The sequence below is a fragment of the Heterocephalus glaber genome, unplaced genomic scaffold, assembly GCF_053883595.1.
Source record: "Heterocephalus glaber isolate CG9 unplaced genomic scaffold, H.glaber_assembly_v1.0 deba00000676, whole genome shotgun sequence".
NCBI classification, from domain to species: domain Eukaryota; kingdom Metazoa; phylum Chordata; class Mammalia; order Rodentia; family Bathyergidae; genus Heterocephalus; species Heterocephalus glaber.
The window spans coordinates 15,313,604-15,341,527 of record NW_028258156.1 but is presented as its reverse complement, the minus strand read 5'-3'; the positions used below and the strand labels follow the sequence as shown (position 1 = coordinate 15,341,527).

The 27,924-nt window shown below is 34.7% G+C and overlaps 1 protein-coding gene and 1 long non-coding RNA gene across 13 annotated transcripts in view; one reads left to right on the top strand and one right to left on the bottom strand.

Annotated features, from left to right (window-relative positions):
- Positions 1-27,924, bottom strand: part of Dgkb (diacylglycerol kinase beta) — a 620,388-nt gene that overhangs the window by 68,210 nt on the left and 524,254 nt on the right. The window lies entirely within an intron of this gene.
- Positions 309-20,811, top strand: LOC110348125 (uncharacterized). Of its 3 annotated transcripts, none has more exons than XR_015449377.1 (5): positions 309-841; positions 2,540-2,630; positions 4,466-4,625; positions 4,999-9,816; positions 18,599-20,811. It is a non-coding gene; the product is annotated as an uncharacterized LOC110348125 (long non-coding RNA). The 3 variants fall into 3 exon arrangements; XR_015449376.1 differs by having other exon boundaries at positions 4,466-5,145; positions 6,828-9,816; XR_015449375.1 differs by having other exon boundaries at positions 4,466-9,816.

Below are 27,924 nucleotides of genomic sequence, written 5' to 3'. Positions count from 1 at the left end.
CGACTACATATTCTGTACAAGAAAAACACTGACCATATAGAATGATTTAGATCTTGGGGACAAAGGCAAAAGAATCACCTAATGGGACCAAATACTTCTCAAATATGTGTAAACCTGTTCTAATGAACCCAGTTTGGAGCATGCACTAAGACAGGACCAACTTGAATTTGGGAGACAGCCAACTTTTTAATGGGTGCAGTCCTGGTAGAAGCAACCAAGATGGATTATTAACTAGAAAAGTTAATATTTAGTGGAACTTGTCTATTTCAGCAGGGAAGTGTTTCACTGCTGTCAAAGTAATGGAAAGGTACTTGTAAGACTAAAAAGTGATCACTAAAATGACAACTCCCAGAATAAAGGGTGTGCCTGCTTTAAAGACAAATTCCAGGCTCCACCCTACCAACAAGAATTCTTTTACAAGCCCTAACATGCCAGTTTCCAAGCCTCAACAATTTTAAGATCTAAACTACATCCACAGCAACAGGAAGAGTCTGCTGGCTGCTTTAAAATAGCATTTTGTGTTCATTACACAAAAACAGTTCAAGCTTATTATCCATGCTTGTTATTTTGCCGTAATGGTTGCAAAAAGGAAGAGACATTTCTTGAGGTGTCTTGGCTAAAGTTGGAAGATAGAGGGGAACACACGAAGAGCCTTCAAGATAATGCAAGCTTATTTATTACAAGGGCTTGCCTTAAGCTATGTGCAGCCAAAGAAAGAAGAAAAGGGACATGGAAAGGAAGTGGCGGGGAAACAATTTTTCAAACAATTCCCCACCCTAGTCTGGTGAGCCAGGGACAAATTGGACAATGTATCTGAAGCAACTCTTGAGTGAAGAGCACTGTAAGTTTCTCTGTCTCTCTTTTTCTTTGTACTGTACACATTGGCTAAGGGAGGATGTTCGTATTTCCTATTTTTAAAAGCAAGATTTCATGCCAGTACTCTTTGTTCTTGCTCTTAAATAGAGTTTCAGAATTTCCTTTTGTGATGTCTCAGCAAGTCTGAGTGGGGCAAAATTGGGAAAATGCTTCCCCCTTCAGAAGTCCACATGACACATTAGGCTGAGGTGCTGCGACTGTATCCTTGAGGTAGTTTATAAAGCGGGAAGGCATTTGTATTCATTGAAATGAGTATTCAATATGCATCTCTATAAGTTGCTTAAAATTGATGATCATCAACTAAAATTTAGTACAAGCAATGAGTGAATGGATCAGGGGAAGAGGTAGGCCCAGAGGGAAATTATTTGTATCATTAAGAACAAGTTGTTAAGGCAAAGAACTGTAGTATGGGGAGAACACGTGGTACATCCACAGGCGGATGGAAGATGATCCCCTCCTAGCTCTCCACCTTTCCCTACTCCCCCCATCCCCAGAGGGAAAGAAAGCTGGCAAGTTTCTGTTGTCACTCACACATCCCAAGTGGGTTTAACTGAGCACAGGCTTGGCAAGGGCAATTTAAATACCGAACCTCAGGGTGACTAGTGCAAAAGTTTGGGGCTCTAGAAGGCGTGATTATATTTGGAATTCCCTCTGGCAAAGCACAAACCTGCTATGTGTTCTTTCTCTGTGTCTCTTTTGGTTGGAACGGTCCCAAAAAATGTAAGGACCTTTGTAAAGGACTTTGAAATTCAACATAATATAATCTTGCTAAATAGTAAAGAGAAGATGATTCTATTACTGTTGATAAACACAGCTATGTACGTTGCATTGCTGACTAACTGGAGAATAATGGATAAGGCAATCAGTACAGATTTAAATGGAAAAGAAATTTCATACTCTTCTCCAAAAGTAATTGTGAGATTTCTGAAGTTGTATATGGATATTTAGGGCTCTTATACTTCTTAAACGTGTCTTAGCCATGAAATACCTCCCCAATAAAATTTTCCCTAGAAAACAAGAGCCACTCAATGCTAAATGAAACCTTTGTTATAAACCATAATGGTTTAAGCATTTTGAAAGCAAATAACTTACACTAGGGATGATGATAATATTTTTGAAATTAATGTTATGTGAATGAATTATTTTGGTAAACATAGATTTAATAATCTGAATCCAAATAATGAAAAATCAGTTCACAATATTTTTGGTACATTTTAGCACCCTAAGTAGTTTTTACTAAAACCTATGCCCAAAGAAAATTAGTTCTTATTTATACTTTCCTATCCGAAACTCTAAAATCTCAAGGGATTTATAAAAGGTGATAGAGTGTATTCCCAATCCTCTATCATTGCAGTATTCACTTTAAAGCAATGTAATCCTTTTCTGTTTTTGCCCCAACATTTCATAATTATATCATTTTACAAGAATTGTGTAATTTACATAACCACCTAAATTGTCATAATTGCTAGAAAGTGCTGAAAAAGCATACGGTAGGCATTTCAGATTCATTTTTGCTCTCTGTTTTAAACTCATTTGAAATGCCTTTTGCATAAAAATTCTTTTGGTCAACAAAAAAGTAACTTGGGTTTGATTTCGCAGGAACCCTCTTTGCTTTTTCTCAGGCTGACTCCTCTTCCTCCTCCCCCTGTTCCTCCTCCTCCAGGAAGCCCTTCCCAGGCACCCTCCCTGAGTACTGGAAGAGCTGCTGGTGTAAACAAGCCCCTCCCCGGATTTGTTCTCTTAGCGGAGAGCAGGTAGGTTTAACTGGCCTGATCTGAGTCTCCCAGGTGGCCTGCAGAGTAAGCCTGAAAGTAACTTTCAAATGTGGTTTGTTCATCCTGCCATACTGATACTCGCTGCATTTAGAAAGTGGAGAAAGGAAAAATCCAAGAATGAATGGTCTCTCAACAGTTTTCTCAGCATGCCATTTTCATTATAATTATCTTAACCATCTGTTTTGCTTGGAACAGGCAAAAGAATTTGATATTAAGAAACTAAACTGTCATTCTGTACAACAGAGAGGGACTTTGGAAGTGGGACCTTATTTCAGGATATAAGAGTAGATATCACTTTTATCAGAAGTTTCATTAGTGGAATAGGATGTCAATATTTGATCATTACCAATTTGAAAGTTAGTGGTCATGTAGTTTTATAAATAAAATGTTATAACTAAAAATTATTGCAGCATATTGTATGGTATTTCCTAAAAGTGTAATCAGGAAATACGTGATTTAAAGCACCATGAAACAGTTAAGGATATTTGGAAATGGCAACTAACTTACTTTATCTAATTCTGCTTTAACTTCTTTAAAAAGCTAATCTATTGCATAATTAAATGACACTGTATTAATTTTTAGCTTTCAGAAGGTAATTTAGCTGTTATATGAAGCTATGAAATTTTGTGACAACATGAGAGATACCCATAAACAGAGCGCCATATTTCTGGAATATTTCCTTTTACATGTGTAGCATATACAGAAACACACTGCACACCACACACACAGGCACACACACAGTTTACACTACTAATATTCCAGAGTTTTAAACAATAAAAATGAACAAATTCACTTATTTAATATTGTTTCAAATAGTATTTTAAAATATGCAGCTTATTCATGCTTTCAAAATAAAATTTAAAGAGATACATCATGCAGTTATTGACTTTTAAAATATTTGAAGGAACAATAATACTTCAAAATCATTCATTAAATGAATTATAACCATTAGAATTTAAGTAAGCATCGGAATAGATAATTAGCAAGACAGGAAGCAACTTACTACTTTAAAAATAAGCCAGATAGGCAGAACGATTTTCATAGAAAAATGAAGAAAATGTTCAATTTAATTTAGGAAGAAAACACAATATAATATAATTTCTTACAAATTTGGGAAAATAAGCAACAGCAAAGCAGAACCAGAGACTTTCAGTATTAACATTGTCCAAAGCACATAGCTCATCGTAAGTGTCTTCCTGAATTTCAGGGAGAAAAAAGGGAAAAACTGTAAACTCATACATTTGGATAAAAGGCCAGCTTTCTGTGTTCAATGAAATTCAAGTTGGAAATAAAAATTTATGCAGCAGATAGATATGGCATAATCCTGTAATTCTACTCAAATGATTTTAAAAATGGTGGGAAACCTGCATTTGTGAAAACAAAATAAGATTTATAACATTGCTTAAAAATGTAAAATGATTAAAATTTTTTCAACTATGAATTATATATCAGAAAATATAATTTAATTACAAATTCGTTTTTCCTGAGAGTTACCAAGAATTGTGTATACATGTAAGTCAATTCAAGCCCTATATAAGCAATTCTAGTAATCTGATAATTCTTAAAAATTGAAGTAAAAAAACCACAATAATAAGCAAATAAACTCCTAGATATTTTAAGAATATAATATTAAATACTTTTTGTTTTTCTCAATTTTTAAAACATTTACCTTTCATTTTCTTAATTTCTTGGCAATGTGGTAAAAGAATAATTACTGAATGGAACATCCTATTCCTAGTGATCAGTTTAGAGTATAGAGAAATTTCTGAGATTTAATCTTTTCTCATTGATGTTGTTCATTTTTAAACTTACAGGTAAAACCCCAGAGTTCACCATTACACACATTGCTACAGACATGTAAGGTGAGGTTGTGTCTAAGCAGGAAAGTTACCAGCAATGCTCTCAATGGTGGCTGTCTAGGTGGTAATGAGTCGATCTTCATGTCCCCACAGCCTCCTGGCCCAACATCCCTGGGTGAGTATGGCAGGTGCAAAAATTATTGGCATTACCATTTCTGCCCTAAAAGTTCCAATCCCACAAGACCTGTACATCTCCACCTATCTTTAAAATTGAGAAGACAGTTCTTTCTAAGGCTTAGTTGAGACACAGGAAGATGAGGACAGTGAACTCATATGTGGGTCTCTCAGCTGGAGCAAGCAGCCAATTCACTACAATTTATAGTGAGACAGCTCTGCATGTTGTGGGATTGGATTCATCAGATTACGGTGGAATTTAAAGACCCCCCACTCTTTCTCAAGTATCTACCATTTTAGCTTTTTACCGTAGTCACTTTATTCCTACTTTAAAGATTTTCAATTGTATTATATTTGTATCTTTTACCATAAAGCTTGAACATCTTATAAAAATTACAACAGTCTAAATTCAAGTGTATGCTCAAGATCTCTTGAATGATTATACTAATGGAACAGCTTGTACCAGATGAAAAGGAGAATATCCGTGTGAAATGCACATAGTAAGCACCCAGGAAAGTATAGTAAGTATAGCTATTATTACTCTAAAATTGGATTATACACATTCATGAAGAAATATTGATTGAATGAATTCAATTAGTCAAGACAGATAATTATTAGTGAGCAGGAATCAAGGCAGCAATTGGGTGGTCCTCAAGAAATGTTAGTTGACACAGTACATATTATATATGGGTGTGCTTGGTAAATAATTTTTGGTGCTTGTAGAAATATGATAGGAATACTGCCTTAAAATTAGCATGCTTTTGTCTTGAAGTTAAAGGCTTACATTTGAACAGGATTAATTTTTAAAAAATTGTTTTACTTGTCAAAAGGAGATAGGAATGGCAGAAGCAACAATAGTATTAAAAGGAAGAAAGATTTTGTTTTGTCAGCAGTAGAGCATTTTCCTAGTACGATCAATGAATGCCCACTCCCCAAGCCTAACTCTAACTGCTTTTGCTGTTTGCTTCCTCTCATTCATTTTGCATCCGCGTTAGGCTTGCATCTGTTTATGTACTTGTCTATTATTCATCTACAGGATAACTGCTCAGCAGTCGTTACTTCCTTTCATATCTTTTCTGCATCTTTTGTTTCCATGGGTTGTTTTGGCAATAAAACCAAGAAAAGGGTACAAAGCCTATAAAAAGTGCAGTTGGAACATCATGTTTTTACAGCTCTAAGAACATTATTGCTTATTTCAAAAAGTTTTTATAAAAAATGTTAACATGGATCCAGCAAAGTGGGAAGCTCATAGGTATGATGAATTTGAAAATTTGAGTAAATAGAATTGAGAAAAGTATTTCTGAAACAGCTCACTACTGTTTGGTCTTTATATGGCAGGCTGCTGTATGCAATTTTCTGTTTACTGTACATTTTAATACCTAAAATTCAAGCCATGAAGTCATGGTAATTTCTTATGCTTATATAGCACTTCATAATTTTATTATGTGTTTTCTCATTCATTATGTCCTCTACTCTTTCTTAGTAGATAATTAGCATTTTCGTTTTAAGGATTCAAAAAAGAGAATGACTCTGTTAAATGATATGCAAAGGTGAAAAGGTCAGTGAATCTCCAAGTATAGACTAGAAGCTGTGTTCACTGCATGTCTACCCAGCCCAGTGTGGCCCTGAAGACTCTGCCCAGTATAAAATTGCACCAGATTCTCCCAAGCCCAAGGGGTAAAATATGTTCTGGGGATCTTAGATTATGTAAGCACAGGATTTTGTTGTTGCTTTTATTTTGGGGGGGGGTAAAATATGTTTTGGGTATCTTAGGTTGTATAAGCACAGGTTTTTGTTTTCTTTTGTTGTGATTCTAAATCATTATTGTATTTCAAAACTCAATAAATCTCTCATGATAATTAATGTTCATTACCCAAGGACAAAAAAAACATTGCTTTCTATGTTAAGAGGCACACGGATTCTGTGAAACCCTTCTGAACACCTCTGCTTGGGTCTCCTAGAACTGTTATTTCTTAAATATCTGATTCAACTTGCTAGGTTGGGCCCAAAATATAATTCTTTTAGAAGTTATTTTTAGCAAATAAATTGAAAGTATATAAAGGCAATTTAAAGAATCAAAAACAAGACATCTGTATAAGCTCTTCCACTGATACTATGCTATGTATTTCTTCATGAAAACTTCACATATTTACATGAGGTGATTTCTATGTTATGAGAAATAATTGTTATTTTCCTTTTTCAGGCACTTGTTAATTTGTTCAAAAAGCCTTCATAACCATGAAAAACGTGAAGAGCCATTCAAAGGCAAGTACCACAATGTCTCACCTTCTTTAATAGAAAGCCCATTAATCACAAAACATGAAAAATCCTTAAATTTTGACAAGTACAGTAAAACAAAGAAAATTGCAACAAAGTCCTTGTTTACCACTTAGTCATAGTTGAGCTTCAAATGCTGAAAACAATGGTTAGAACTGGTTCTGATAGGGCAAGAATTTCTATCCAGATGATGCAAAAATAGTCCTTGTTTCCAGAGTCTGAAGAATTTCATCACTAATTCTTGGATTAAATGTCAACAACTTTTGGTGAGTCATTTAAGATAGTTACGATTTTCAAACTAATGCTCAGTTAGGTCCTTGGGGCCAAGCACTATCCTCCAGCTAGACTGATTATTATGGGATTGCAATCCAGTTAATAAAGGAGATAAATACAAGAGTGGAGTTTAAAGATAAGTCTAGAGAGGTCTATTTTATCATATTACCATTGATAGAACATTATTGGAATACATTTTAGGTCATATTGTTGATGTGCAGATACAATTAAAAAATAATTTGATACTGTTATTTCACTGTCCATTATCAATACATTTTATTTAAAACATGGAAAGGAAAAAGTGAGGACATGGTAAAATTAACATATTATATATATATAATCTAAATCTTGCCTTACCAATTGCATATGGCCAATATATTCACCAAAGATCACTTTTCTATCTAATAGATTTCATTTTTATCTTTCCTTGTTTAATTATTGTCACACTCCACATCCCACTGTCATAAATGCACAGCTGGGTCATCCCCCACAGCCTAGGTTCTGTGTAGAAGAACTTTTCTATAGTAACTTTGTAATGCATGAGAAAAATCAGAACTTTATCAACCTATTTGGGTTTCACCTCAAGCAACCAAGGAGGGTTAATGTTTAAACACTTGCATAATTGTTTTTAAAGTTATATTTGAAGGTCCTAGGCTATCATTAAGGGAAATGGGCCCAAATGATATTATTTTGGTCCATTTTGGTCCATGCCATCCAGGACTCTTCCAAAACCTAGGCCGGATTTTCCTTTTCATTCCTGGAGCTGTTGCTGTCACTACACATAAGATAATTGTTAAGAAAAAGTAAATCACCTTCTTCTCTTACACTCCAGATCGGAAATGTCAGACAGTGCCCCTTACCTTTCGTTGCTCCGCAAAAGAAAAGCACTCATGAAAAGACTCAATTTCTGCCATTTGGGTCTCCTACTTAGTTGAAGCAATAAAGAAAGAAAAAACAATTGGCCAGAAGTGTCCCTCTCTGACATGCTGCTCTTTATTGTTATCTCTTTAGTCACCAAGTAATTAAATCTTTTTTTTTTCTTTTGGTACCAGGGATTGAACTCGGGACGTTGCACTACAAGGCAGGTGCCGGAACCACTGAGCTAAATCCCTGGCCCCAAGTAATTAAATCTTAATAAGCTAAGTGACTATAAATGGTTAGAAATATTAATAAAAGCTGCTTATTTCTTATAGGTCTCAGAGGTCTTGGAAAATGTTTATATGAGTCTGTGAGTGAATTTGTATACCCTGGGAGTTCATCCTTTCACAAGCCTTTTTGAGAAGTTCTCTCTGTCTTTTTCAAGTAGCAGGGGTCACCGATTGGGCCCGATGTCCCTTCAGCTCTGTCCCCTTGTTTGACACTCACTCATGAATGTCTACTAGTGCTCAGAAACTTAAGCATTATCGGAAATGGTCTGGCAGTGACTTAAATTGTGTTCTGACCTAGATTTATTCTTTCAGAGCATATAGTAAATATATGACACTCTCTTCTAACTGAGGCCCACCAGCATCTATTAAGAATAAATGCTGGTTATTATCATTGTTATAAATGCTATCTTAATTTTTAGGTATAGTATTATGTAAAACAAAAGTTCACACTATAAAAACAATCAGCAGTCCAATTTTTATTTAATAGTTAAAACATACATTTTCTCCTACTTAAAATTTTTACCTTACCTTTTTCCTTCAAAGCTAGCCATAATTTTATGAAGATTAGGAAAATGTGAACCTATTTTCACCATGTAAAGAAGTCTATGTAAATCCTAATACATTATAATTAAACATGTTATTATGTACCTCAATGCAAGTCATGTAGCTTCTTACAAAAGGTGACGTATAAGTAATATTATACAGTTCTTATGTGTATCATAAAATTGTCAAGAAATAAGTTTACCATAAGCAACTTTTAACACAATAAAATATATTGCAAGTTAAAAGTCATTTTGAATTTGAATTTAATTTGGAAGTATTTTGCTATAACTGGTGGGTTTTTACCAGAACAAGTAAAATTCATTTGCCTGAACTCCAGGGAAATTGTAACTATAACAGAAATGAATATGAATATATATATATATATATGAGGATATATATATATATGAGGAATATATATATATATATATATATATATGGAGGGATATTTGAAATATAATATGCAAAATTCAGGAAAAACATCGAGAAAAATAACTTTCACAAACATTATAAAATGCCTACAAATTAATGTTTAAATAATAAAGAAAACAACTTGTAATAAATTATTTTTAGAAGCAACTGATGAGGTAAATGACGTACACATAATGTATACATTTCAGGGCATCTATATAAAAAGGCCATGAACATTCTTGGGTCCACGTTCATTAGGCAATGATGCCTGATAAGTGTGAAGACTGTAGCTGGTTTCATTTGATTCCCTCCATCCCTGACCTGCCTGCAGGCTGACAGTTTTCCTTCACAGACACCAGTCTCCAGTGGTTTCCAGTCTTGATCTCCTTCAGCACAGGAAGAGTTCTCTTCACATTCCTGGAGCAGGGCGTATGCCAGGGTGTATAAATCAGCCCAACAGAAAGGCCTCACAGGGCAAAGAAGCAGTAGGGCGCCTGTCCCTACATTGTCCTGAAAGTAGCCTCACGTGTGACTTTCCTCAAGGTAAGAAGTAATTCTGTCTTTCCTTTGGCTTAGCTTCTATCACTCACAGTAAAGGTCACCGATTGTGACAGCATCTGTGCTAGAGAATCCGATTACTGTTTGTCTGAGAAGGGGCAGAGAGCCGTGAGACCTGCTTCTCTTAGGAATCTAGGTCAAAATTCATCCAGTGATGCCACCCAGGCCCTTCAAAGCAATATCTTACATTGTGGAAATACTTTGAGCAAATCCCGACGGTTGTTCATAAATTATATTACAACCTGAAGGGAGAAAAAGTTATTCTGTCCCTTTTGTGACTCTAGCTTTTCATAAGGTAAGTCATAAAATTTAATTGGTGACCTCTGAGCAAGGTCATAGTTCTTAAATTCAACTATACCCTTCATAACCTCCGAGTCAATAATAATAACCGAAGATGATGTGAGTGCTTCTAAATTCAATAGAAGTGTCAGCAGCAGTTAATATACAAGAACCACATCCAAATATATGATTTTTAGAAGGTGTATGAAGCTTTCTGGGTGTCTATGTAATACTATAAATGTTGAGAATTTGGACTTTATGTAAATAGCAAGCACATGCACATTTGTTAACAGAGTGGAGAGTGGAGATGACAAAGGGTTTGAGAGAGGAAGAGAATAATCTTTTCTTTAAAGAAGTAGATTTAGACATGAAGTGTAAATAAATGAAAAATCCATTAATGAATGTAGTAAGTCCATTTTTAGGCAAGTTAGCCTTCTTTTGAAAAAGAAAAAAAGAGGAAAGAGAAGGAAAAAATAGTAAGATGGCACAGGAGAGGTTTAAGTTGACATGGAAGCTTATTGCTCTGTGTTTGTGTAAATGTTGCCAGAGTTATGCCCCATGCCTAGTGAAGTGGGGGTGACAGAACTGACAGTTAACACAGAGCTGCGACCCTGAAGTCTGGAAACCTGTCGCTGGTGTGAATGGAGCTAGTCTTTCCATTTCCTTCAAGGGGGAGGCAAACCAGGGTGTTGAACCAGTGAGAGACACTGGTGGTGAGAGCAATGAATACTTAGATGTTTTAAAATTGCCAGAACCAGATGGATGCTAATGCATTAGCTTTTAATAATGGATAACTAACTCAAATATCCAGATTTTCCTTTGAGTCAAGGTCATGTGCTAGATCCAACTAAAATACTATTTAAAATAGGGGGCCATACTTCAAGCCTATCTTGGCCTTTCTGTTTCCAAAACAAATATATTCAAGAATGTTGAAGTATTAATATAGCAAAACACATTGCTTTTCAAAAATAAAATATTCCACTTGAATTATTCCTGGGCACTGCATCTGATAAATAAAATTTCTACTCTTAACATTACCACTATTCTCCCAATAAGACTGAGAATTCAATTTTCTTTGACCATAGCCTCTTCTTCTGATAAATTCATAATGTTATCAAGTCATTCAAAATGACACTTAGCTGGACATTGTGGTGCCCACCTGCAATGCCAACTACTTGGGAGACTGGGGGGGGGGTGAGTTTGAGGCGAGCCTGGGCAACATAGCAAGACCCTCATCTCAAAAAACAACAACAAGAAAAACAAAACCAAAATGAAATGTCAAAATCATGCTCATTTTGTCTTTTTTTAAAAAGAAATTCTACAAGCATTATTATAATTTAAAACTAAACTGGGAGCCATGATACTATTTTGTATAGTCATTTTGCTATTTAATCCTGGTCAAACCATCTAACTCTACTAAATGAAGGGGTTAAATGTCTTGAAATTTCTCTTAAATTTCTCTTATGAATTTCTATGAGAAAGTGTTATGGGACATTTGGGGGGGAGGGAGGAAGGTGGGGGGAATAAAGAGAATAAGTTTTACTATCCAGGTACTCATTATCATATAAGAACAATAAAATGACACGAGGTGACTTGTGATAAACTAATTTCTGGCAGAATGATTGGAGATGGCATCAAGAGAAGAGAGAAGCTGGACCAAGCCTTGTAAAATGAACAGTGTTGACATGGTAGAGTGAGGCCATTAGGATTGAGTTTACCACTGATTATTTGTCTTGTCAAAAATTTCCTCAAATTCATTTTTTCAGATCTTTTAGTATCAAACCACTCTTATTGATTGAATATTTTCAGGCCCCCAACTCATGTGGTCAGTACTAATCTGAAATATAATGCCTTAGGAGGTGGGGCCTTGGGGCCATGCTTAGGTCAGGAGTGGGGCCCTCTGAGAGGGATTAGTGCCCTTCTCAGAGGGTGGAAGAGCTACTTTGTCCCTTATACCATGTAAGCGGACAGTGAAAAAATGGATATCTGTGAACTAGGAAGCACGAATTATGACAAACAAATTTCTGTTCTTTACTAATCTGTGGTATTTTTGGCATAATAGCCCAAGGGGAGTAGCAGTCATGAAGTTCCACCTATAATTATGGCACAATGACTCTCATAATTTTACTTTTTGTGTCTCCTGTGTGGAGCGAGAGACATGCATGGAGTGATTTTTGTATGAAAGGAGGAATGAAATTCATGGAGATGCCATGAAAAAATCTTCCTAAATTTGAAGCTAATTTTGTCTTCATATTTATGTACATTTGGGAGATACACATCTGCACAAATACTTACATGCACACTCACCTAGCCATACATACTTTTTGATAACCTTTGGGAATTATAAACATCTACTCACTAAACTAAATGTCTGACAGAAAAGTTTGCTAAAAGTCTAAACTCTATGATTATTTAGCAGTGATGTGAGGTAAGGAAGAGATGAGTTCGAATGTAGTTAATTAATCAGAAATCTAAAAAGCATGTTTCATTACAACATAGTTCATTGGAGAAAAGACTCAAATACTAGAAGAATGGAATTGAGTGGTCCAGGTAACCCTGCAGCAAAGGTAGATTCTAGCCAAGACAGGAGGCATCTGTCACCAAGAGGTCTTCAACATTTAAAAATTGTGGTTTGCTTGGCAAGAACAATGATGAAATGAATGTTTTAAGTATTTTAACTAAAGGACAAATTGGCTAACAAGAATTATGGTAAGTTTTTCCTCCATTGAATACATAACTTCTTGAAGAAAATATATTGGCAAGATGAAAATGAAAATAAAATTAATAATTATTTCATATTGTAAGTAAAAATTAGCATTCTGATTAGAAATTAGCTTTGCAAATCTAAAGAAGCTTCTTTAAAAGACATTTCTTGACTGTTTTGTCTGTAATGTTTAAGCTTCAGTCAGTCCAGGACTCTGGATAATACTGCTTGAATGGATTTTCTCTATCAATATATTTTAAAGAAATAAAATCTAAGTGTACGTGGAAGCATATTTATTGAGTGGTTATTATTTTCCAGATGTTGCTTTAAGGCCCTCATGTCTAATTTTGACAATAACCTTATGTTATACATTTCTAAATTAAAGCCATGCTACATCCAAGGGTATAAGGGACAGAGGTGCTAAGCACCTTGCCCGATATCATACAAGCAGGAAATGGAGGAGCAAGAATTCAAAAGAAAATCATCTGCACAGGTGTATGTACATTCTCAACCTCTGTGGCAAGCTGCTTGTCAGATTAAGTTGAAAATGCTTAAATCCACCTTCTAGGCTGAGTGTCATCTAGTTCATTCTAAAACAAATTACAAAGAATTCATGCAGTAAGTTTTGAAATCATGCTCATTGCTTTGTTTTGCTTTCTGTCTAAAGAATTGGGGATGACTTTAGTAAATGTGGCACAGAGGTTAGCCCTCTGAATCATTTACTTTTCCCACTGGTTTTATTGAAGACAATTGGAAAAATTATATACAACTTATGTTATAGTGATATGTATTCAAGGTGTATGTCACAGTGTTTTGATATATATAGAAGTTATCATTGTGAAATGATTACCAGTCCTATTAATTAACAGAACCTCTCATGGTTACCTTTTTTGAGTGTGTGATGAGAATATTAAGGACCTACTCTCTTAAAAACCTTCCCTTATGCAACACATTTTTAAACTGTACTGTCACACATTATTATCATCATCATCATTATTATTATTATTTTTTTATTTTTTATTTTTTTGGTACTTGAGGATTGAACTTGGGTCCTTGCACTTGCGTAGCAGGCTGCAAAACCACTGAGCTAAATCCCTGGCCCTGTCACACATTATTAACTGTACCACACACATACTATTCATTAGACCTGCAGAATGTATTCATTCTGCATTAGCCAAATTTTTATAGCTTTGGGTCAACATTTCCTACCCCCATTTTCCTCTTGGTTTATTGATCATGTTACCTTTATGTCTGACCATTTTCATTTATTGTGATAGTTTTTCCCTTAATAACCACTTTTGTCTTCTGGAAGTAAAGGTACCCTTGTTCTTTTTTGGTTACCGTTTATAGGAAATGTAGTTTACATCCCTTTTCTTTCCATCTGTGTGTTTTTTTTAAGTTAAAGTAAGAAGTCCCTTATAGTTAGTATACAATTGAACCTTGTTTTGCCATCCATTCGGCCACTTTATGTCTTTTCATTGAGACTAATACACTTACATTTAGAGTAATTATTGCTAGAAAAGGACTTACCATTGCCATTTTGTTATTTTTTTTCTAGTTCTATTTCTTTTCTCCTCATTGTTTTTCTTACAATTTAATGATCCTTTTAGCAGTATATTTTGTTTATTTTTTTGTATTACGTTAATAAAGAAGGAACAATTTCAGTTATTTGTAGGAAAATGGATGCATGCTGAGTCCATAATGCTAAGTGAAATAAGTCAGACACAGAAGCTTAAATATCACATGGTTTATCTTATGTGAGAACCCATAGTATAAATAATTTAAAGAGCAAAATAAAAAAATCATGATAAGAAGCAGGGAGATAGACTTTGTGGACATAGAAAGGGAATCTGGACATTGGGAGAGATGAAAGGAAAAGGAGAGGGGGGAAAACTAAAAGAATCAACATGATATATGTATGTGAACCAACTCCCCATAATTAATGAATTTATTATGCTTCTTTAATAAAAATGTTAAAAATCTTTGTATCTCCATGTCGATTTTTATTTGTGGCTATCTTTGGGATTACAGCAATGGTCTTAAGTTTAAAAAAGTTTTTTCTAACCTGATAGTATCTTTGAACATATGTAAAAATTTGACAATATAACTTCTGCCCCAATACTTTCTGCTATTGACATCACAATTTACATCTTTTAATGATTGGTATCCATTAACAAATTATTATATCTGTAGTTACAAGGTATGATCAAAATACATGACGAATGTTTACATTTTGTTTTTCTTTTGTTTTTGTTTTCTTGGTACCAGGGATCGAACTTGGGACCTTGTGCTTGCGGGACAGGCAGTAGAACCATGAGCTAAATCCCCGGCCCACATTTACGTTTTGAAAAATGATTACAGTAAAAGATATATTACTATTTGTACCCCTCAAAACTTTTCCCCTTTTCTTCAGACACACTTATCTCACTACTGTCACTTTCTGAAGCAGTTCTGGAAAGTCCTCTCTTGTGAGTTTCTCTATAGGTCCTGTTGAGTGCCATCTGACAGAAAGGTAGGCTAGTCAAAACATTACAGTATGTCCTCATCCACCCCATTCACAGGAGCTGATATCATGTGGTTCCTGCTCTTTCTCAAAATCAAAATGATGATGAAAAGTAAACATTTTGAACCAATTCAAATCATCAAGACATCCAGGAGAGTGCACCTAAGGACACTGATGTAAGAGGACTTCCACAACAGCTCAGAAAGTAGCAAGAACTGCAGGATAAGGGCCTTCAAAGTTAAGAGTAGTATTTTAATGGAGCTTAATGACAATGTGTCTTTTACTGTAATAAATTTTAAGAATTTAAACATTCACCATATTTTAGCACAGTACATATTGTAATAGTTTTGTCTTTTATATTAAATTAGAAGTGAGATATTACTATTGTTACCGAATTAGAATATATTCAATTTGACTATATTTTTGCTTTCACAGTGAGTTTTAAAAATTTTTTATGTGTTCACGTGTTTAGTTTTTGGCATTCTTTAGTTTCAACTTGGGAAACTCCTTTTAGCCTTTCTTGTAAGACAGGGAAAGTGGTGATGAACTAGTGTAACTTTTGTTTTTGTGGAAAAGTCTTTCTTTTTTCTTTATTTCTGAAGGACAACATTCTTGAGTATCATAAGCTTTTAATATATTTAACACATCACCTCATTCTCTTAGTCTGTAAGATTTCTATTTAGAAATCCACTGGTAATCTTTTAGGAATTTTCATGTATGAAACAATTCACTTTTCTCTTATTTTCAAACTTTTTTGACTTTTGAAAATTTACTTATAATATCACTCAATAATGATTTCTGCATTTAATTTCTTTGGGCTTCCCAGATCTGGATGTTCTTTTCCCTCTCCATATTTGGGGAGTTTTCTGCCATCTTTTAAAATAAGTTTTATGCCTCTTTCTTTTGCTGTACTCCTTCAACCCCCATAATATGTTTATTGGTTTGCTTGATGTTATCTGGTAAGTCTTACATGATTTATTTATTCTCTTTAATTCCTTTTTTTCCCCTTTTGAAAGACGTAGTTTCAAATAACCTACCTTTGAACTCACTGTTTCTTACATCTAATTGGTCAAGACTTCTATTAAATTTGTAGCTTACAGAGCATCATTAGGATGGATATTTTGAATTCTTTTTCAACTAGTCCATGATCTCAATTTCTCTAGGAATAGCTATTGATGTTTTATTTTGTTACTTAGGTGGTGTCATGTTTTTCTTACTATTCACAATCATTGAGGCTTTGCATTGTGTCTTTTTTGTTTGAAGAGGTTGCACATTGTCCAGTGTTCGTAGAGGAACTTTAACAAAGGAAGCTCCTCACAAGTTAGTTCACCCAGACCGTTTTGAAAGCTGACTCATGCATTCCATGGGCAAACTTGCTATTAGGAGTACTTCAGGGGACTGATACAGTATCTGAGATTTTTAGTAGGGAGACCTGGAAACTGATTCCACTGGGGTCTACTAGGTGCCTGGGTCCACAAGAAAAAGGCCTTGCATTTGGATATATGCAGTCCACCCTAGATTCTGGTTCTGTCAGGTGAGCCCAGAACCTAGATCCACAAAGGCTATCTGTGGAACCTGGATAGATGGTACTACAATTCAGTCTAGGTCCCATGGAGATTTGGGTGCTCACTTCACTCTTCCTCCCCATGTGGAAAACAACTCTCTGCATGACCTGCTGCATGGGCTTGGAGAATGATGATATGGGTAATATAAAAACACCCTTCCTCTCCATCTTTTCCTATTTCTATGTCCAGCCAATAGTTGAAATCTGTCATCTGGATTCTTCAGGTTCTGTGAAAGTATTTTTATACGTGGATCATTGTTGAAATTGATTTTTATACAAAGAGGTGAGAGTCATTTTACAAAGGTCACTCCGAGTTCCCTGATTTTGTGTCTGTGTTCTCCTCTGTATCTCCAGCCATCAGGTCTCAAACTTCCAGCACTGCTTTTTTAGTATTTCTTTGAAGGCTCTATTGCTTACAATACCTACAACTTCCTGTCTTGCTATTCTTAATGTACTTATGTCTGAAATCTTTCCGGCAACTAATTTTTTCCCTACTCCAGGATTAAGTTTTTGACCACTGTGAAAATGATAAAATTTTGAAATATCTTCAGTTAAAATGTTTTGTGCTTGTGGGAAATTAAGAAGACTTCTTCGCCATGTTATCCTCTCAGAAGTATACATCTTGGTCAATGCAATTTTATTCATACTCATGACTCAACTTTCACCCCTCTGATTGCCTTCCTCCCCAGTTCCTTCATTCTTTACTTCCAAAATACACAAGAGAAAAGATCTGCTTGGGTCAGTTCCTCACCTTTAGAAGTGGAGCAGCTCTGCTGGGCAGTGTCCTTGTGTTAGGTGGCATGTATGACTAATGGTCTTCCAAATTTGTAGGGTGCTGACTATGCCTCTCATTTAAGTACTAATGATTTTTGGTCAGAAACAGGTAAAGAGAATCATATTAAAACAAATGGTAGTTTTTGTTGGAAAAAAAAGTATGGTTGACTAGTTCATGGATATTGTAAGTAAAAAGCTCTTGAGTTATTTATGGCCTACATGTTAAATATTTCCCTAACATTAAGTTGTTTATAATCAGTACTTCATGGGCTTCATTTTGTTTTATGTAAACTCATGAAAACACAGAAAAGGGAGGAAGAGGAAGAGAATGACTGTATTCTATAGATGAAATCTAGAGTTCCTGAGTATGGAACAAATAAAAAGAAGAACCAAGAACTTGAGTTGAAAGCATTATGTCTGTGCTATAGTCTTGCGCTGCTTATCAATACATATTTCAGGTTCTTTTTGAAGGGCTTTCCCTAAACTCTCAACCAAATCTCATTGGAAATATGCAATTGGAGATGTGGGAAGATAGAATCAGCTAGTGAATTATTGTCTATGAGGACTCTTATTGGTCTAATCTTGACATCATGTGGTAGACAATAGAAATTCATTTTAGAGAGGAAAAGTACTACACAAAATGGATCGTGGGGTGCAGAATGAGATGAGCATTTGAGTTTCAACACAAATATACACTAGTTGGTTCATTAGATAATTCAGTCTGTCTCAGTTTACTCATATTCATGTTAATTAGTATAATAATGATGCATCATTTATTTTTTAAACAGTGCTGATAGATGAGAAAATGCTTCTTTATAGATTTTATTAACATTACACACAGACTATTTTATGTGTTTGTTATTATTTCAAGCTACTTTAAAATGTTTAAAAAGCTGTCTCATATCCAAATTTTAATTCTTTGGTTTCTTTGCTTTCCTTCCAGAGCAATCACTACAATGTGTGATCAAGTTTATCCTAAATCTAAGAAAGAAAAAAAGAAGACCGCAGCTCTGATCTTGTCTTTTCTTACTCGATTTCAATATCTCATATTGGGAGTTTTCAAGAGTACCCATGAGTGCACAAGCGCAAGGACCTGAGTTCGATCCCTGGTATCGCCCCCCCCCACAAAAAAAAGAGTACCCAGGATTTCTCTAGGGTAAACAATGTAATATGAACAACTGAGCTTTACATTTTTGCTGGGCAAAACAGTAAACAGAAGTAGAAGGAAGTGCAACGTGCAACATTTCATTCATTACAGTAACTCAGTACTAAAAGTGCACAAGCTTTTCAGGGTGAATTATGGAAGGAAAGAGGATTATGAAAGGAAAGATGAATGTGAAGGATAATGTGATGAGCTCCAAGTGTGGTAGCAAAGCATTTAAATTACCATTCTCTTCACATTGTTTTCTATTAGCTGGCAAAGAATTATTTGTAAACAACAAACTTGAAAAAGTTCTATTGAAAGACAGATGTACATTTGCAAACAACAATGAAAACATTCCCATTTTAAGACTTAGAAAAAAATAATTTAATTGGAGGTCTTTTAATGATTAAAATATTTCAATATTAATCACCCTCCTATTGCTACCACACATAATGCAATCAGCAAAGTCAATATGTGTATACTCTTATGATGATAAAGCCCAAGACCTAGAATTCAATTAAAGACTTTTCACCCTACTCCAAGCATCAAGCTTGGCCCCTAATTAAGTGGGGAGAAAGAAAAAGCAATGAAGATATATTGAATTCTTTTCAGAGAATTATGAAACAGGAAATTTATCCAGAGATTACTTGGCTACTCTTATTTTATCGAAAGGTCAGAGTGAACAAGACTAAAATGATGCTCTTGGTAAAGACTCACACACACACACACACACACACACACACACACACACACAACGCATCCATCTTGCTTCTTTCTACTGACTTCTGACATGCTACTGAGAGATGCACATTTCAGTCCTTATTTTCGTGACTTTTCTGAAGCTTGTGGGATAGCTTTGTATGCCAGAATCTGTCTGCTTATGATGATGTTGTCATAGATTCCCCTCATGCTTTATTGATTATTCCTTCTACATCTTGACCCAGTTTTGTCCATTTAACTTGACTTTTACAGAAGTAGTTTATTTATATGCTAAATCTTCATTTTCCTTGAAACTAATTTTTACTTTTATATTCCTTTACCCTTTCATTTACATTTTATCATTTTTCTTTTGTCTTTTTTGAGATAGCCTCGCTATACAATTCAAGCTAACTTTGAACTCACTATGTAGCCCAGGCTGGCCTCAAACTCCAGGCAATCCTCCTGCCTCAGCCTCCCAAGTGCTGGGATTACAGGCATGAGCACCACACCTGGCTCCCCGTGTTTTCATCATTCCTTTTACTTATATATTTTATTACTTACACTTTTCTTTTTTCTTATTCTTGCATTTATTTACAGTTTTTTTAAAATAATTAATTTTCATACTCTATTTCTTAATACTATTTGAGGTAACTCCCTTGAAAATAATCTACATTATGTTATATTTAATCCCAGTCTAATATTTTCTCAATTTCATTTTGATGTTTAAAACTTTCCAAAATGTATGGGTATTTGAAATAGATCATTTTCTATTTTAAAAAAAATATTTTAAGTGGGAAATTAAATGATCTCTTTTGTATTTCTCTGGCTTTTGTGTTGACAGTGAATTAAATATAGGCAGAATGGATGTTGAGAGACAAATTGGAGGTTATTGCACACTGGAAGAAGACAGTGATTTTATTAGATTCTCATAATAAAGACAGAAAAGAAATAGATTCAAAATGTACACTGAAAAGACAATTATTAGTAGCATGACACACGTTATTTTTGTAAATGAAGAGATGCACAAGCCTCAGGATTCAGTAGCTTCCTCTTGCCTTTTCTATATACATCTCTTTTAACTACATGATGAGAATAACTCATATTAGGTCTATATGTTCAGGTATTTGAACTCTACCTACATTCATATTGGTAATTTTCAACCAAAGCAAAGATGTGATATTTTTAACTTGGAAAACAGATTTTAAAATGGTGTCATTACAAAAGAATAATGTTCTTTGTTTTGTCCCTGAATAGCATAACCTACTGAACGGAGCACTACATTGAGGGAAAGTTGACATACTTAACAGACATACTTTACAGAGAATTTCCTGTTGAAAGGCTTAATGCAAATCCTGTTTGACATTGATGTTTTTTGTAAAAAAATAGTTATGATATCACTTATTCAGTATATATGGTTAAATGTTATTTTTAATAGACATCCAGCTTAAGAGGACTTCATATATTAAGGGTACAGAGAATTATGATTGGACAAAGAACTTTGGCTAAGAGAAGAAAATGGGTAATTTTTTGGAGGGTGCATTATGTTTTTCTCAATTAAGAATCAATAATTACCCTGGATTAAATACATTTTAAATTTGTTGACTAGAGGAATAAAGATATATTTTAAAATCTATAGATAGAATTCAGAGCTGAAATTGGGATGAAATGCCTCTTTGTCTTATAGCTTTCGTGTATAATCCAAGAACATTTAATCATTTCAAATTTGCCTGAATGAAAGAGAACAAAAACTGCTAAAGGGTGAAAGAGGTGGGAGAGACCAACCCAGAGATGCAAATGCAGCTGTAACTCTCCAAGGGCAACATATGTTATAGAAATACACATACGCCCAATCCAGCCTAGGTGCAGCAGGAACTGGGTTCTTGATACAGAAAAGCACAGACTTCTCCCAGCTGATTTAATCTTCCCATGATAGTGAACATACAAGGAATAAAAAAGAATCCAATAGCCCTAAGGTAAGAGTATTGCTTCAAGTAGGCTATGTTATGAAAAAAAGTTAATACCCTAGGAAATATAGTTTTTACATTATTATTATTTGAAGGCCCTTATTTTCAGCTGAGAAAATTTTGATTGTTAAAACCTCATTTAAATCCTGCTCTAATTTGTAATGCAGAATGTGGATTCATTTGTCTGTACAATTTGTTCAACAGGTTCAAAGCACATATCTAATGGCGTAACTTCTATTCTAACACTGTATGATTCTCTCATGGACCTGGTTTAAAAACACCTTTGAGCATCTGTTTAATTTCTGCCTGCAGTACAGAGTCACTCCATCATACCTAATGAATGTTTTTCATAGAAAAGCAAAAGTTAGATACAAACTGAAGAGAAAAGTGTAATTATTGGGAGTAATCATTGTCATATAAGAGCTTATTTTAAATATTCATCAAGAATAATTATATAAAATGAAGTGCTGACACTATAACAAATTATGTTAAATTAATCCTAATTAAATCTTTTGCATTTCTTCAAGGTATAGTAAATTTTTTTTTTTTTTTTTTTTTTGGTACCGAGGGTCGAACTCTGGTCTTTGCGCTTGCACAGCAAGTGTCAAAACCACTGAGCTAAATCCCTGGCCCAGTAAATTCTTATCAAGTGAAGTCAATATGTTTAAAATGTTCGTTGTCATTTCTCTTGCCTTATAACTATGAAACATGGGAGATCCTCAGTAGATAGGTATGACATTCTCTTCTCTGGTAATAGAAATTTTTGGTATTGTCATTGAAGCATCAAAGTTACAGAAATGTCTTATTATCTCCTGTCATTTATTCTTTTACTTTTGATCTAATATTAAGTGATATTTCTTAACTTCACAAAAATTATGTAACATAAATACATTTCAATTTGTTGAGAACTCTTATCAGCTAGGTTTGCAATCATGCATATCCTGACTTTGAAACTTTACTTACAGATTAAAAACAGATTCACACACACACACACACACACACACACACACACACACACACTTGAATTTGCTTAGGAAAGAAATCTATCAAAATAAATAATTCATGTTAGGATGGACTGAAATCTAGTCTTTAGGAGGTGCCAACAGATGGTTTACATTTATAGAATGCACACTTGCTGACTTCCAAACAGAAATTAAAATTCATAAAGTATATCATTAGGACTCCTTATAAGCAGCATTATGTTTATGATATGAATTTGGATTTTCCCAGGTGAACAGTTTTCCATCATAATTTCACTAAGAAAAAGTGAAACAAATTACTCTCCAGTTACTATTTTGTGTTAGCAAGTTTAAAATTAAAGTATGCTGGTGATCTTGCAGCAGCACAAGCCAATAAGCTTGGAGCTCAATGAGCCTGTTTTTTAATGATATTCATCACTTTATAAGATCTCCTAGGCATTTTCATCATTAAAATAATAGACAGTATTATTACTAATAAAATACAGCAGCTTTTCTAGCTTTCATTTTCTATAACATCAGTTAGGTTAGGAACTTTCTACCAATGTAATTATCAGTGAGACTTCAGCTTGTTAAAGGTCATGCAAGTAGGCATTTTTAGTTAATTTTAGCAACTCTTTGGCTTAAATGTGGCCACTTAATACCACGGAATTACAGTAACATTTTATTTTTAGTGAACCTTGTTACCAACCAAAATGTTAACATTTAACTTGAGTAAGGTTATGATTAAAAAGTTGCCTTAAATCCACAAAAAGAGACAATTTGTTGCTCATTAAGATTTTGACTACAGAGTAGAGAGTGGAATATTTCAATTACACTTTTAGTGAAACTCAGAAGAGTCTTGAAAACCAATTTAAAATAACAAGCAGTGTTTTGTTATTTTTGGACAAAATTAACTAAATAAATGGTATAGTTTCTTCAGAATGGTAATATTGACTTGTGAACAATGTGAGAAAATTGAAGAAATGAACAGGTTATTTGCTAGATCCTCTTAACCAAGTTTCATTTGATTTAAGTTAATCGCACAACTGTTTTCGTTCTCTTCTTCAGTATGTTGGGTTGGGTCTAACATAATGTAGACAAACACTGCACTGGCAAAAATATGTCACTGCAGTTTTTAAAAAGTCAGAATATAAATGTTTGGTCTCATAGAAATAAAACAACTAGGGTTTCATTCTGGATTTGTTGCTTTAGAGCAAAGTTTTAATAATATATAGATACTTTCCATATTTTTATTTTACATAAATACTTTAGTGATGGCATAAAACTTTCTAAACAAATATAATATTCTCCCCTTGTAAACTTTAGATATCATATACTCTATGCTAAAGAATGAGGAACAGAAGTTTTGGACATATCTAAGGCTGAATTGATATTTTTACCTTTTCTCTTGATAATCTCAACTAAATTTGTGGAAGTGAGAGGAGAAGGACCTTATATTCAGACTCAATGAATCTATAGCCAATTCAATATGTTATATAATATATAATAATATCTAGTATATATATCCAAATATAAAATAAAATTTCCAAATATAAAACAAAATTGAGTAACACCCTTTTCCTTAAAATGGATATAAGAAAGAAACCAAAATATATTTCATACAGATCTAACTTTTTTTTTGCTTAAATTCTTTTATTGGTACATTTTAGGTATACAATACATTTACATTTATCATTGGGTGTTTGTACCTGTACATCATACATCTTGGTTCTTATTTTTTCCCCATTACCTGTGGGCCCTTCACCCCCTCTACCTGCCCCTATTTACATAACCTTTTTTCGACTTTTTTTTTTCTCATAATTTTTCCTTTCCCTTCTTTCCTTTCCCCTTCCCCTCCCACTTCTCCTGCCCATTTGGATCTTTTCTTCCTATTTCAAATTATCAATTATTCATTTTAGTCATTTTAATCCTTATTTACACTTTCACTTTCTTACACTAGAGAAACTATTCAGCATTTACACATGTGTGTCCTATTTAGTTCACTGAAGTGTATGGCCTTAATATGCATCCATTTAGCTATAAATGTCTCTAGTTTCTCATTCTTTATGGCTGAGTAGTACTCCATTATATATATATATATATATATATATATATATATATATATATATATATACACATACCACATCTTCTTTATCCAGTTTCCAGTTGATGAGCACTCGGGCTGTTTCCAGGCTTTACCTATTGCAACCTGTGCCTCTATAAACATGGGTGCACATGTATCGCTGTGGTATGATTCTTTTAATTCTTTGGGGAAGATACCCAGTAGGGGAATAGCTGGGTAAAATGGGACCTCTAGCCTTAGTTCTTTGCGGTATCTCCATACTGATTTCTACTGGTTGTACCAGTCTGCACTCCCACTAACAATGGAGAAGGGTTCCTTTCTCCCCACAGCCCCGCCAGCATTTGTTATTGGTTGATTTCTTGATAGCAGCCATTCTTTCTGGGGTGAGGTGGAATCTCAGCATGGTTTTCATCTGGATCTCTTGAATGACCAGTGATTTTGAACATTTTTTCATATGTTTATGTGCTGCTTTTACTTCTTTGTCTGAGAAATGTCTGTTCATTTCAGATGCCCATTTTTGAATTGGGTCTTTGAATTTGGGGGGGTCTGATTTTTTTCAGTTCTTCATATATTCTAGATAGTAGACCTTTGTCTGAGATACAGCTGCTAAAATTTTTTTCCCAGATTGTAGGTTGTCTCTTAGCTCTGTTGGTGGTTTCTCTTGCAGTGCAGAAGCTTTTTAATAAGATAAGATCCCAGTTGTTGATTCTTTGTGCTAGTTCCCATGCTACTGAGGGTTTTGTTCATAAAGCCTTTTCCTATGCAAATGTCTTCAAGAGTTATACCTAACTTATCTCCCAGCAAGTTTAGTGTTTCTGTTTTAATATTTAGATCTTTAATCCACTTTGATCTTAGTTTAGTGCATGGTGATAGGTATGGGTCTAGTTTTAATCTTTGGCAGGTTGAAATCCAGTTTTCCCAACGCCATTTATTAAATAGGCTATCTTTCCTCCAATGAGGGTTATAACTTTTGATGTCTTAATAGAGAAAGAAGTATCTGGCAATGTTTTGAATTTTGTTTATCAGAATTCAATATGCCTATCAGTCTGATTCTTTTATAACTGCATCCACAGTATTCGAAAAGCTTAAATACCATGTCCTTTCTTGAAAAGCAATTGGTATTAAATGTCATTAAGAACACAAAGCAGAAATATAATCTTCCATGTACAGCTCCTCAATTAAACAGTTTAAAAACATGTCATGAAAATAGGTTTATGCTCAGTGAAAAGGTACTTTTTATAGTACAGAAAGCTTTGAATAAATAGTTGGGGCAGATAGTGATGGAAATGTAGATTGATCCTCCCTGGCTTCAGACTAGGACATGGATTGTGAGATGCATGTTGATTGTCACTAAGCAATGTACCCTGTGATGATTTTGCCATAGAGACCTGAATGGACGATGCCAGATGGAACCCAGTTTTAGTCATGTTGCTATAGGAGTGGCTTGGAAGACTTCTGTGCTCAGAGTGAGGTGACTGCATGGGGATATTCCCTAGGCCAGTCTAAGAAGAGGAGGGTGAAACACTCAGAAAAGGAGTGGATGTGGGATGGTTACGGTCAAACCAGCTTAAACTAAGTAGACAACTTTAAACCACAATCATTCTAGGGCACAGAACACTGCCTGGGTAAACAGCAACTAACTAGACTGGGCCCTTGTGCAGAGAGGCCCAAGAGTCAGGGGTCTCTCACCCAACAAGTCAGATCCTCCCCTTACCACCAACAGGCAGGGCTTGGGCCATATCCCTCCTTCTCACATAAAGATCATATCTTAGGAAGGATCTTAGGAGGAGAAAAGTGGTTAAGAACTCCAAAGAGAGTCAGGCACAGTGGTAGCAGCTTGGGACACTAAGGTAAAAGGCTCAAGAGTTTGAGGCCAACATGGGTAACTTAGCAAGATCTTGTCTCCAAAATTGAAAACAACAAAAGAGACTGGGAACATGGGTCAGTGGTAGAGCACTTGCCAAGCATGCCTGCATGCAGAGGCCTTGGGTTCATTCCTCGGCACTGCAAAAAGAAAAAAAGAGAGAAAGAGAATGACAGAGGAGAGAGAAGAAAGAGAAAGGAATGGGGGGGAGAAGTGTGGGGATGTGGAGAGGGAGAAGAGTGAGAGGTGGAGAAAGAAGAAGAAAGAGGAGGTGGAGGAGGAGGAAAAGGGAAAAGAGAAGACAAGAAAGGAAAAGAAAAAGAGCTCTAAAGGGGTGCACATTTAATTTAGACTGAACAGTGTGTAAGGAGATTTAAGTGTCAAGACAAATGTTTTTGAAAATAGAGTGGATTATACTTTCCTTTTTCCCCCCTGCTACTCAACAGAAAGGCAAATTAGACTAGATTAATTATTGATGAAACAAGTTAAAAATACACCCATGTAAATTGTGAATATACAACACATAGTAACAGGTAGTATTATAAGATCATCATCATTTCCTCTTCATTTTATTAGTTTTCAGTCTTCATATTTCTAATACATTGTAACTGTATCCTTCTTTAAAAAGTTTGGTGAAAATATGATGTTGAGATGGATCTTCCTTTTCTAAGACCTGCTTCTGTTCCTAAAATCATATATTCCTCTTCAACACACCACTCATTTCTAAGCATCCTTGATAGATCACTGATACTGAAGCATGCCATCTTCTCTCTTTCCTTTGGGACTCTGCATATGCTTCTCTCACCTCTTACTTTCCATGCCTGGCTACATCCCCCTGTTGATTGGAATGAGTTCAGACATTATCTCTTCCAGAAAATCTTCTAGGCTGACATTGGCCACAATCAGAAGGGCAACACTCTTTCTTGGTTTTGAGGATTCCTCAGAATCAAGGTAGAGATTTGGCCAATTTCTACTTTATGAAGGGTTCATAAAGCCAAGGGCAAGATCTGCCAAATTTGGGGACCCAAGTTTCCTAAAAATTGATACTTCAGATTCCTTTACATGTTAGGAGCTAGTTTTTTTTTTTTTTTTTAACTTTGTCTCTATCTTAAGCCAAAGGAATCTTTTATTTTATATGCAACTAAAACCAGAAGTTTGTAATATAGCCAAGTATTTAAGATTATTTATTCCTAATATACAGCAAGTCTTCTGTAGGAAGAAACAGTAAACATATAGAGTTTTATCATCTAGTGAACATAAGCTTTTGTGGTTGTATGAAGATTTCTGTAACAGGAAAGATTCTGTAGTTTGAAATAAAGCTATAGAGAGAATGCTATTCTATTTTTGACACTTACCCAGCTCTACATACAGCTAATCATAAGGTCCTTATGATCAGGATATATGCATCTTGAATTGCCAGTGATAAGGTGGAAGAGCAAATGGCCAGGGATAAATATTGACAGATGATACTCTAGTGGCTGCCTTATGTTGTATTCTTTAAGATGTGATAAGATATCCTTCAACCAGAAGGAACCATAAAAATTTTTTACCATCAA